Here is an 11,965-nt window from a genome sequence, read left to right as displayed (position 1 = left end):
CGGAGAAACACTGGGACTGAGTAGATTGCTCTTCCGAGGGGGGTGCAGCCCCTAAGGGAGTCTTTCGAAAAGCCCAGTGGAGTACCCATTCCCATGCCGGGGGCTGGAAAATGCCTGCTGGTGAGACGGAGAAAAACTTGGTCGGACGCTGATTGGTCGGCTGCCTGGAGCCCGAGGCTGCACTGTGCCCCCGGGGAAACTCGGGGGTGCCTGATTTGCACTGGTGATGTCCAGCACCATGCACTGAATGGCACACACACTGCGCACTTCCCTCTAGGTTAGGCTACACGTCCTTACCTCGTCCTTTTGGATGGGGTAGGACAATTTTTTACACCCCCACCCCGGCCTTCTGGCTAGGGCCTCTTTTTATTTCTTTCTTTGATTTGCACTTTTGAGCACTTCACGTTTTTCGTTAGTTTGTCACGTTTTTTTTATTTAGGTAGTGCGGCTGTCCCTAACGGGCCTTCTGTTTCCCAAACGTGGCTGGGACTCTTCACCTTTTGGGGAGAGTCCCGGTCCCCTCGAGGGCAACCCCGAGCCGCAAGGCGGAGGGAAGCCTAAGCGGGTCTCTCCAAACCTTCGGGTGCGGAGGACCCACCGTCCAAAACCCTTCCGGGGGTGGAGGAAACGCGGGTCTCTCTGAGCTTCGGCGAAGAGGACCCACCGATCCCTTTTTTCCCTTCCTCGGCCTTATGGTTGAGGGGGGTTAGGGGAACCATGGGGCCTTTCTCCTTTGGGAGAGGGTCCAAACGTTCGTACGGCTGCCCCCTTTGCACGTGTTTAGGCACAGCACTGGTGGTGGTGGGAGCACACCTCGGGCTCCCTAAAAAAAAAAAAAAAAAGAAAAATCCAGTGCGGAAACCAAACAAAAAAGAAAAGAATCCTCCCAAGTAACACAGAGAAGGTTAATGAGTTAAAATGCAGAAAGGAGAAAATGAACGACAGCTTAGAGTGATAAATGTTTGTCATTTAGCTAACCTGTGGATAGTCAGTGGGTTAGATGAAGCTGTTTAACCACCTCTGCAAAATAGAAAAGGAAAAGATAAATTATGCCTTGGTTTTAATTTTAGAAAAAGATTCTTTTGAAAAAAATTAAATAATGTCATTTCGTTGTTTTACAATTTTTATGTTGTTTTCCAATGACAATAAACTATTATTTTATCTTATCTGCAGCTGCTTAGCTAATTACTGTAACAAAAATACACTGAGGAAAGGAGTTTAACGCTTACATGTAAAAGATACAAAGTAACAAACAATCCAAGCAACTTCAGAACAGCAATTGCATAACGATACACAGATCTGTCAAAAATACACACATTAGATGAATTGCGCAATGTACAACACAGCGACTGGATTGTAATGTTATTTTTTTAGTCTTTGTGGTTTATGCATTTAGAATGTATTTGTTAGAATGTTCTTGGTAATGTTTAAGGTAAGTAAGTATATTTATCTTTTGACAAAGATTCAAGAACAATAGAAGAGACGTGTAGTAATAGAATAATGCTATAAACAAAAACACCAGGTTCAAAGTATTGAAATGTTTGCTATAAAATTATTCTGTAAATTATTATATTGTATTCAGTATTATGTGGTTCATAATAATCTCTGTGAAACTTTCATCTGACACCTGTTTGATTACCTACAGTATGGAAAGGAAGGAATATAGGATATATTTAACTAGTTATTACACTCGTTCTTGGATATAATAGTCACACACATCGCCGATGTACAATCTCTCGGATATAATAGTCGCACACATTATTGTACAAGATCTCAAATATTGGTACAGGCAAATACAGTAGTACAATGTAAACATGCTTGGGATAGGCATATTGATATCCTTACAAAGAAATAAGGATCAAATATGGTTTGAGGTAACATGTTTAAAAAAGGGGAAGACTAGATGGGCCAAGTGGTTCTTATCTGCCATCACATTCTATGTTTCTATGTTAATAGTTGTAAACGTGGATGTACAAGTACTCAGATATAATAGTCGCACGTGGTTATATACAAGTCTTTGAATATAATAATTGCTCACGTGGATATAAATTTTCTCAGATATAATAGTCTCACACGTACAAGTCCTCAGATATAATAGTCTCACACACAGATGTACAAGTCCTCAGATATAATAGTAGCTTATGTAAATGTTCATGTTCTCAGATATAATAGTCGCACACAGATGTACAAGTCCTCGGATATTATAGTCGCACACGTGGATGTACAAATTCTCATATATAATAGTCTCACACACGGATGTACAAGTTCTCAAATATAATAGTCTCACACACGGATGTACAAGTTCTCAGATATAATAGTCGTACACACGGATGTATAAGTTCTCAGATATAATAGTCGTACACACGGATGTACAAGTTCTCATATATAATAGTCTCACACACAGATGTACAAGTCCTTGGATATACAAGTCCTTGGATATAATAGTCGCACACACAGATGTACAAGTCCTCGGATATAATAGTCGCACACACAGATGTACAAGTCCTCGGATATAATAGTCGCACACGCAGATGTACAAGTCCTCGGATATAATAGTCGTAAACACAGATGTACAAGTCCTCGGATATAATAGTTGTACACACAGATGTACAAGTCCTCGGATATAAAAGTTGCACACACAGATGTACAAGTCCTTGGAATTAATATTAGCTGATGCAAATGTTCATGTTCTCAGATATAATAGTCACACAACCGGATGTACAAGGCGTCTAAGTTCTGCTTCCTCATTCTCTTCAGAGTACGTACATTCTGAGGAAGGAATATTCTAAGATAGGGTTTAGACGAAGCTGTTTAACCACCTCTGCAATAGAGAAAAGGAAATGATAAAATATGCCTTGCTTTTAATCTTAGAAAAAATATTCCAGCTGCTTAGCTAATTACTGTAACAAAAGTACACTGAGGAAAGGAGTTTAACGTTTACATGTAATAGATACAAAGTAACAGACAATCCAAGCATCTTCAGAACAGCAATTGTATAATAATAGACAGATCTGTCACAAATACACACATTAGATGAATTGCGCAAAATACAACACAGTGACTTGATTGTAATTTTATTTTTTTAGTCCTTGTGGTTTATGTATTTAGAATGTATTTGTTAGAATGTTCTTGGTAATGGTTAAAGTAAGTAAGTATATTTATCTTTCGACAAAGAAACAAGAATGATAGAAGAGACGTGTTGTAATAGAATAATGCTATAAACAAGACAACCAAGTTTGAAGTATTGAAATGTTTGCTATAAATTTATTTAACTTATTCTGTAAATTATTATATTGTATTCAGTATTATGTTGTTCCTGTTTGACACCTGTTTGATAAGAAGAGATACTTACCTACAGTATGGAAAGGAAGGAATCTAGGATATATTTACCCACTGTAGTTATTTCACAAGTCCTTGGATATAATAGTCACACACACGGATGTACAAGTCCTCTGATATAATAGTCGCACACATCGTTGATGTACAAGTTCCCAGATGTAACAGTCGCACACATCGCTGATGTACAAGTTCCCGGATATAATAGTCACACACACCGCTGATGTACAAGTTCCCGGATATAATAGTCGCACACACCGCTGATGTACAAGTTCCCGGATATAATAGTCGCACACACCGCTGATGTACAAGTTCCCGGATATAATAGTCACACACACGGATGTACAAGTCCTTGGATATAATAGTCACACACATCGCTGATGTACAAGTCCTCGGATATAATAGTCGCACACATCGCTGATGTCCAAGTTCCCGGATATAATAGTCACACACACCGCTGATGTACAGTACAAGTTCCCGGATATAATAGTCGCACACACTGCTGATGTACAAGTTCCCGGATATAATAGTCACACACACCGCTGATGTACAAGTTCCCGGATATAACAGTCGCACACATCGCTGATGTACAAGTTCCCGGATATAATAGTCACACACACACGGATGTACAAGTTCCCGGGTATAACAGTCGCACACACCGCTGATGTACAAGTTCCCGGATATAATAGTCACACACATCGCTGATGTACAATACAAGTTCCCGGATATAATAGTCACACACACACGGATGTACAAGTCCTCGGATATAATAGTCGCACACATCATTGATGTACAAGTTCCCGGATGTAATAGTCGCACACATCGCTGATGTACAAGTTCCCGGATATAGTAGTCACACACACCGCTGATGTACAAGTTCCCGGATATAATAGTCACACACACCGCTGATGTACAAGTTCCCGGATATAATAGTCACACACATCGCTGATGTACAAGTTCCCGGATATAATAGTCACACACATCGCTGATGTACAAGTTCCCGGATATAATAGTCGCACACACCGCTGATGTACAAGTTCCCGGATATAATAGTCACACACATCGCTGATGTACAAGTTCCCGGATATAATAGTCACACACACCGCTGATGTACAAGTTCCCGGGTATAATAGTCGCACACATTGTTGATGTACAAGTTCCCGGATGTAACAGTCGCACACATCGCTGATGTACAAGTTCCCGGATATAATAGTCACACACACCGCTGATGTACAAGTTCCCGGGTATAACAGTCACACACACCGCTGATGTACAAGTTCCCGGATATAATAGTCGCACACACCGCTGATGTACAAGTTCCCGGATATAATAGTCGCACACATCGCTGATGTACAAGTTCCCGGATATAATAGTCACACACACCGCTGATGTACAAGTTCCCGGGTATAACAGTCACACACACCGCTGATGTACAAGTTCCCGGATATAATATTCACACACACCGCTGATGTACAAGTTCCCGGGTATAACAGTCACACACATCGCTGATGTACAAGTTCCCGGATATAATAGTCACACACACCGCTGATGTACAAGTTCCCGGATATAATAGTCACACACATCGCTGATGTACAAGTTCCCGGATATAATAGTCACACACACCGCTGATGTACAAGTTCCCGGGTATAACAGTCACACACACCGCTGATGTACAAGTTCCCGGATATAATAGTCACACACACCGCTGATGTACAAGTTCCCGGGTATAATAGTCGCACACATCGCTGATGTACAAGTTCCCGGATATAATAGTCGCACACACCGCTAAAGTACAAGTTCCCGGGTATAACAGTCGCACACACCGCTGATGTACAAGTTCCCGGGTATAATAGTCACACACACCGCTGATGTACAAGTTCCCGGATATAATAGTCACACACATCGCTGATGTACAAGTTCCCGGATATAATAGTCGCACACACCGCTGATGTACAAGTTCCCGGATATAATAGTCGCACACACCGCTGATGTACAAGTTCCCGGGTATAACAGTCGCACACACCGCTGATGTACAAGTTCCCGGGTATAATAGTCACACACACCGCTGATGTACAAGTTCCCGGGTATAATAGTCACACACACCGCTGATGTACAAGTTCCCGGGTATAACAGTCGCACACACCGCTGATGTACAAGTTCCCGGATATAATAGTCACACACACCGCTGATGTACAAGTTCCCGGATATAATAGTCACACACACCGTTGATGTACAAGTTCCCGGATGCAACAGTCGCACACATCGCTAATGTACAAGTTCCCGGATATAATAGTCACACACACCGCTGATGTACAAGTTCCCAGATATAATAGTCACACACACCGCTGATGTACAAGTTCCCGGGTATAACAGTCGCACACACCGCTGATGTACAAGTTCCCGGGTATAATAGTCACACACACCGCTGATGTACAAGTTCCCGGGTATAGCAGTCGCACACACCGCTGATGTACAAGTTCCCGGGTATAACAGTCGCACACACCGCTGATGTACAAGTTCCCGGGTATAACAGTCGCACACACCGCTGATGTACAAGTTCCCGGATGTAACAGTCGCACACATCGCTGATGTACAAGTTCCCGGATATAATAGTCACACACACCGCTAATGTACAAGTTCCCGGATATAATAGTCACACACACCGCTGATGTACAAGTTCCCGGGTATAACAGTCGCACACACCGCTGATGTACAAGTTCCCGGATATAATAGTCACACACCTATGTACAAGTACTTGAATATAATAGTCGATCATGCAGATTTACATTTTCTTGTATATTGTAGTCACTTACACGGATGTACAAGTTCTTGAATATAATAGTCACTCACGCGGATTTATTTCTTTACAGTTTCTTATATGGCGCAGCATATTCCGTTGCGCTTTACAATTTGTACAAGTTCTTGGATATAATAGTCGCTGACACTGATGTATGCGTTGGTGTCCTATATTGTTCGCCACTGTCTCCCGCCACACCTCTGCTATACAATATACTGTAAATAAATGTACAGATGGAGACCGGCTCATTCAGGCAGAGGCTGACGAAACTATCGCATATTTGTAATGATGAAAAGTTCCCAGATGCCGGCAGATCACTGCCACTCACTGTCATAGAACCACTACAATACTATAGGTAACAGCAAGAAAAGCCACACACATCACTCCAGCAACAGCAGCAGGCTCAGACCCAGCGACCTGCTCCTCTCACCAGCCAAAGACAAATGAACAGGAAAGTGTATTCTCCCTTCTGCTCCGCCCTCCTGCAGAAATTGGCAGCGGCTCTCCACATGTGATTGGACACATGACTCCGTACAGGCCCCTGCAAAATACATTTTATTATGTTTCTGAATTTTACACATTCATGCTATTAAAATAAAATTCTAGTACAAATGTATAAAGAAAAATATAAAAGTAAGACATTTCTTACACCCCCCCCTTAAAAAAAAAAAATATATATATATATATATATAAATTTGCAGCAAGACTGAAACAACCTAAAAAATATTAGCTTAAAAAAATTACTTGTGAAATAAATCCTAAAATAAAATATGCTGAAGTTCTTTCTAACCCACTGTGTGGAGGTGATGCACTTATGTCAGGTTTTCATGTAGTGGAATGTGATCACTACTTATTTTATTATTATTATTATTATTAATGTAATTACTTTTATTACTATTACTTTTATGAAAGCATATTTGTAATGATGAAAAGTTCCCAGATGCCGGCAGATCACTTCCACTCACTGTCATAGAACCACTACAATACTATAGGGAGCAGCAAGAAAAGCCACACACATCACTCTAGCAGCAGCAGGCTCAGACCCAGCGACCTGCTCCTCTCACCAGCCAAAGACAAATGAACAGGAAAGTGTATTCTCTCTTCTGCTCCGCCCTCCTGCAGAAATTGGCTGCCTCTCTCCACATGTGATTGGACGCATGACTCTGGCCAGGCCCCTGCAAAATACATTTTATTATGTTTCTGAATTTTACACATTTCTTCATGCTATTAAAATAACCTTCTAGTACAAATATATAAAGATAAATATAAGTAAGACATTTCTAACACCCCCCCCCCCCCCCAAAAAAAAATATATATATAATTTTGCAGCAAGACTGAACCAACGACCTAAAAAAGCTTAAAAAATTACTTGTGAAATAAATCCTAAAATAAAATATGCTGAAGTTCTTTATAACCCACTGTGTGGAGGTGATGCACTTATGTCAGGTTTTCATGTAGTGGAATGTGATCACTACTTATTTCATTTTATTATTATTATTATTAATAATGTAATTACCTTTATTACTATTACTTTTATGAGAGCATATTTGTAATGATGAAAAGTTCCCAGATGCCGGCAGATCACTTCCACTCACTGTCATAGAACCACTACAATACTATAGGGAGCAGCAAGAAAAGCCACACACATCACTCCAGCAGCAGCAGCAGGCTCAGACCCAGCGACCTGCTCCTCTCACCAGCCAAAGACAAATGAACAAGAAAGTGTATTCTCCCTTCTGCTCCGCCCTCCTGCAGAAATTGGCTGCCACTCTCCACATGTGATTGGACGCATGACTCTGGCCAGGCCCCTGCAAAATACATTTTATTATGTTTCTGAATTTTACACATTTCTTCATGCTATTAAAATAACCTTCTAGTACAAATATATAAAGAGAAATATAAGTAAGACATTTCTAACACCCCCCCCCAAAAAAAAAATATATATAATTTTGCAGCAAGACTGAACCAACGACCTAAAAAAGCTTAAAAAATTACTTGTGAAATAAATCCTAAAATAAAATATGCTGAAGTTCTTTATAACCCACTGTGTGGAGGTGATGCACTTATGTCAGGTTTTCATGTAGTGGAATGTGATCACTACTTATTTTATTATTATTAATGTAATTACTTTTATTATGGTACTTGTGGAGTATCACGGCTCCCATCGCATGCCATATATAGTGGCATGTGATGCGATGCGATTTTGACCGACTTTTGCCGTTTTTTGACAAAATCGCATGCGATCGCATACGATTTTGCACTGAAAAGCATCCAAATGCATTGGAATTAGTAAACATGTTCAATGGCCCCCAACTGGCATTTTTGAGGCTGTACCACCCCCACTATCAACGCGAACCCGAAGCGTGGCGAGCCCGCGAGGGGCGGCGGTACGCGTCCTACGACCTTTTCATACCCCCACTATCCAGGTCGGCGTGGAGTTGAGCCCGAAGCGTGGTGAACCCCGCGAGGGGACGCGGACACCTGTGAAGGTATCCGCGTCTGCTTGCCACACTTTCTATTCTCAACTCCACGCCGACGTGGATAGTGGGGGTAAGAAAAGGTCGTAGGACGCGTACCGCCGCCCCTCGCGGGCTCGCTACGCTCGCCACGCTTCGGGTTCGCGTTGATAGTGGGGGTGGTACAGCCTCAAAAATGGCAGTTGGGGGCCATTGAACATGTTTAATACTAATTCCAATGCATTTGGATGCTTTTCAGTGCAAAATCGTATGCGATCGCATGCAATCAAATCGCATGTGATGCGATCGCATGCAATGCGATTTTTTGGCATACGATGGCCATCGTGGGAGCCGTGATACTCCACAAGTACCTTTATTATTATTACTTTTATGAAAGCATATTTGTAATGATGAAAAGTTCCCAGATGCCGGCAGATCACTTCCACTCACTGTCATAGAACCACTACAATACTACAGGTAGCAGCAAGAAAAGCCACACACATCACTCCAGCAGCAGCAGCAGGCTCAGACCCAGCGACCTGCTCCTCTCACCAGCCAAAGACAAATGAACAGGAAAGTGTATTCTCCCTTCTGCTCCGCCCTCCTGCAGAAATTGTCTGCCGCTCTCCACATGTGATTGGACGCATGACTCCGGCCAGGCCCCTGTAAAGAGATTTACTGAAATAACATGTTGTGAGAGCTGCAATCAGCCAATGATGATGCATCCTTCTCTAACACGCCCCTCTGGGTGGGGGCTGCCCTGTTCCCTTTAATAGAATGTGCAGCCATCAGACAGATGCAGCTCCGTGTCTCCTGCTGTGGGAGCTGCACAACTGACTGATAGTATTGGAGAATGGAGCTGTGAGAGCTGAACCAGTGAGCAGCTACGATGTCTATGGGAAAACTGCTGGGATCTCTGTACAAGGAGCAGCTGTGACACACAGACAATGCTGCGAATCAGTCTGATACTTATTATATTAATCAGAAGACGCAGAGACAGATGCTACAAGGACACAGACAAGGAAGACACCAAACATGATAGTGTGCTGACTGCAACACTACAAGAGGCTGCAAACTCAGTGAGGAAACGTCCCCAGATGCCAGAAATCACATTCATGGACTGTAATAGACTCAGCACCATATGACGGGTGCAGTGTGATGAGATGCACTCGGGGATGTCCATGTTCTCAGATATAATAGTCACACACAGCGATGTCCATGTTCTCAGATATAATAGTCACACACGGCGATGTCCATGTTCTCAGATATAATAGTCACACACAGCGATGTCCATGTTCTCAGATATAATAGTCACACACAGCGATGTCCATGTTCTCAGATATAATAGTCACACACGGCGATGTACATGTTCTCAGATATAATAGTCGCACACGGCGATGTCCATGTTCTCAGATATAATAGTCGCACACAGCGATGTACATGTTCTCAGATATAATAGTCGCACACGGCGATGTCCATGTTCTCAGATATAATAGTCGCACACGGCGATGTCCATGTTCTCAGATATAATAGTCACATAGCGATGTCCATGTTCTCAGATATAATAGTCACACACAGCGATGTCCATGTTCTCAGATATAATAGTCACACACAGCGATGTCCATGTTCTCAGATATAATAGTCACACAGCGATGTCCATGTTCTCAGATATAATAGTTGCACACAGCGATGTCCATGTTCTCAGATATAATAGTCACACAGCGATGTCCATGTTCTCAGATATAATAGTCACACAGCGATGTCCATGTTCTCAGATATAATAGTCGCACACAGCGATGTCCATGTTCTCAGATATAATAGTCACACACAGCGATGTCCATGTTCTCAGATATAATAATCACACACAGCGATGTCCATGTTCTCAGATATAATAGTCACACAGCGATGTCCATGTTCTCAGATATAATAGTCACACACAGCGATGTCCATGTTCTCAGATATAATAGTCACACACAGCGATGTCCATGTTCTCAGATATAATAGTCACACACAGCGATGTCCATGTTCTCAGATATAATAGTCACACACAGCGATGTCCATGTTCTCAGATATAATTGTCACACAGCGATGTCCATGTTCTCAGATATAATAGTTGCACACAGCGATGTCCATGTTCTCAGATATAATAGTCACACAGCGATGTCCATGTTCTCAGATATAATAGTCACACAGCGATGTCCATGTTCTCAGATATAATAGTCGCACACAGCGATGTCCATGTTCTCAGATATAATAGTCACACACAGCGATGTCCATGTTCTCAGATATAATAATCACACACAGCGATGTCCATGTTCTCAGATATAATAGTCACACAGCGATGTCCATGTTCTCAGATATAATAGTCACACACAGCGATGTCCATGTTCTCAGATATAATAGTCACACACAGCGATGTCCATGTTCTCAGATATAATAGTCACACACAGCGATGTCCATGTTCTCAGATATAATAGTCACACACAGCGATGTCCATGTTCTCAGATATAATAGTCGCACACAGCGATGTCCATGTTCTCAGATATAATAGTCACACAGCGATGTCCATGTTCTCAGATATAATAGTCAGATTCCGTTAGTGTCTTATATAGCGCAGCAGATTCCGTTACAGTGTCTTATATAGCGCAGCGGATTCCGTTGCAGCGTCTTATATAGCGCAGCAGATTCCGTTACAGCGTCTTATATAGCGCAGCAGATTCTGTTACAGCGTCTTATATAGCGCAGCAGATTTCGTTACAGTGTCTTATATAGCGCAGCAGATTCCGTTATAGTGTCTTATATAGCGCATCGGATTCCGTTACAGCGTCTTATATAGCGCAGTAGATTCCGTTACAGCGTCTTATATAGCGCAGCAGATTCCGTTACAGCGTCTTATATAGCGCAGCAGATTCCGTTACAGTGTCTTATATAGCGCAGCAGATTCCGTTACAGTGTCTTATATAGCGCAGCAGATTCTGTTACAGAGTGTTATATAGTGCAGCAGATTCCGTTAGTGTCTTATATAGTGCAGCAGATTCCGTCAGTGTCTTATATAGCGCAGCAGATTCCGTTACAGCGTTTTATATAGCGTAGCAGATTCCGTTAGTGTCTTATATAGCGCAGCAGATTCCGTTACACTGTCTTATATAGCGCAGCAGATTCCGTTAGTGTCTTATATAGCGCAGCAGATTCAGTTACAGCGTCTTATATAGCGCAGCAGATTCCGTTACAGCGTCTTATATAGCGCAGCAGATTCCGTTACAGCGTATTATATAGCGCAGCAGATTCCATGACAGTGTCTTATATAGCGCAGCAGATTCCGTTACAGTGTCTTATATAGCGCAGCAGATTCCGCTACAGCGTCTTATATAGCGCA

At 42.1% G+C, this 11,965-nt stretch overlaps 1 long non-coding RNA gene across 4 annotated transcripts; it reads right to left on the bottom strand.

Annotated features, from left to right (window-relative positions):
* Positions 1 to 1,105: 1,105 nt before the first annotated feature.
* On the bottom strand, positions 1,106 to 9,411 carry LOC146059433 (uncharacterized). Of its 4 annotated transcripts, XR_014470236.1 has the most exons (5): positions 8,961 to 9,402; positions 7,650 to 7,941; positions 7,150 to 7,308; positions 6,150 to 6,674; positions 1,106 to 2,821 (listed from the first exon to the last, which is right to left on the bottom strand). It is a non-coding gene; the product is annotated as an uncharacterized LOC146059433 (long non-coding RNA). The 4 variants fall into 4 exon arrangements; XR_014470235.1 differs by lacking the exon at positions 1,106 to 2,821 and having other exon boundaries at positions 4,882 to 6,674; positions 9,091 to 9,411; XR_014470234.1 differs by lacking the exon at positions 1,106 to 2,821 and having other exon boundaries at positions 4,882 to 6,674; positions 7,198 to 7,308; positions 8,961 to 9,410.
* Positions 9,412 to 11,965: the final 2,554 nt, after the last annotated feature.

This window comes from Crinia signifera, chromosome 2 (genome assembly GCF_055691185.1).
Source record: "Crinia signifera chromosome 2, ASM5569118v1, whole genome shotgun sequence".
Classification (NCBI taxonomy): domain Eukaryota; kingdom Metazoa; phylum Chordata; class Amphibia; order Anura; family Myobatrachidae; genus Crinia; species Crinia signifera.
This window is presented reverse-complemented; position numbering and strand designations above follow the sequence as displayed.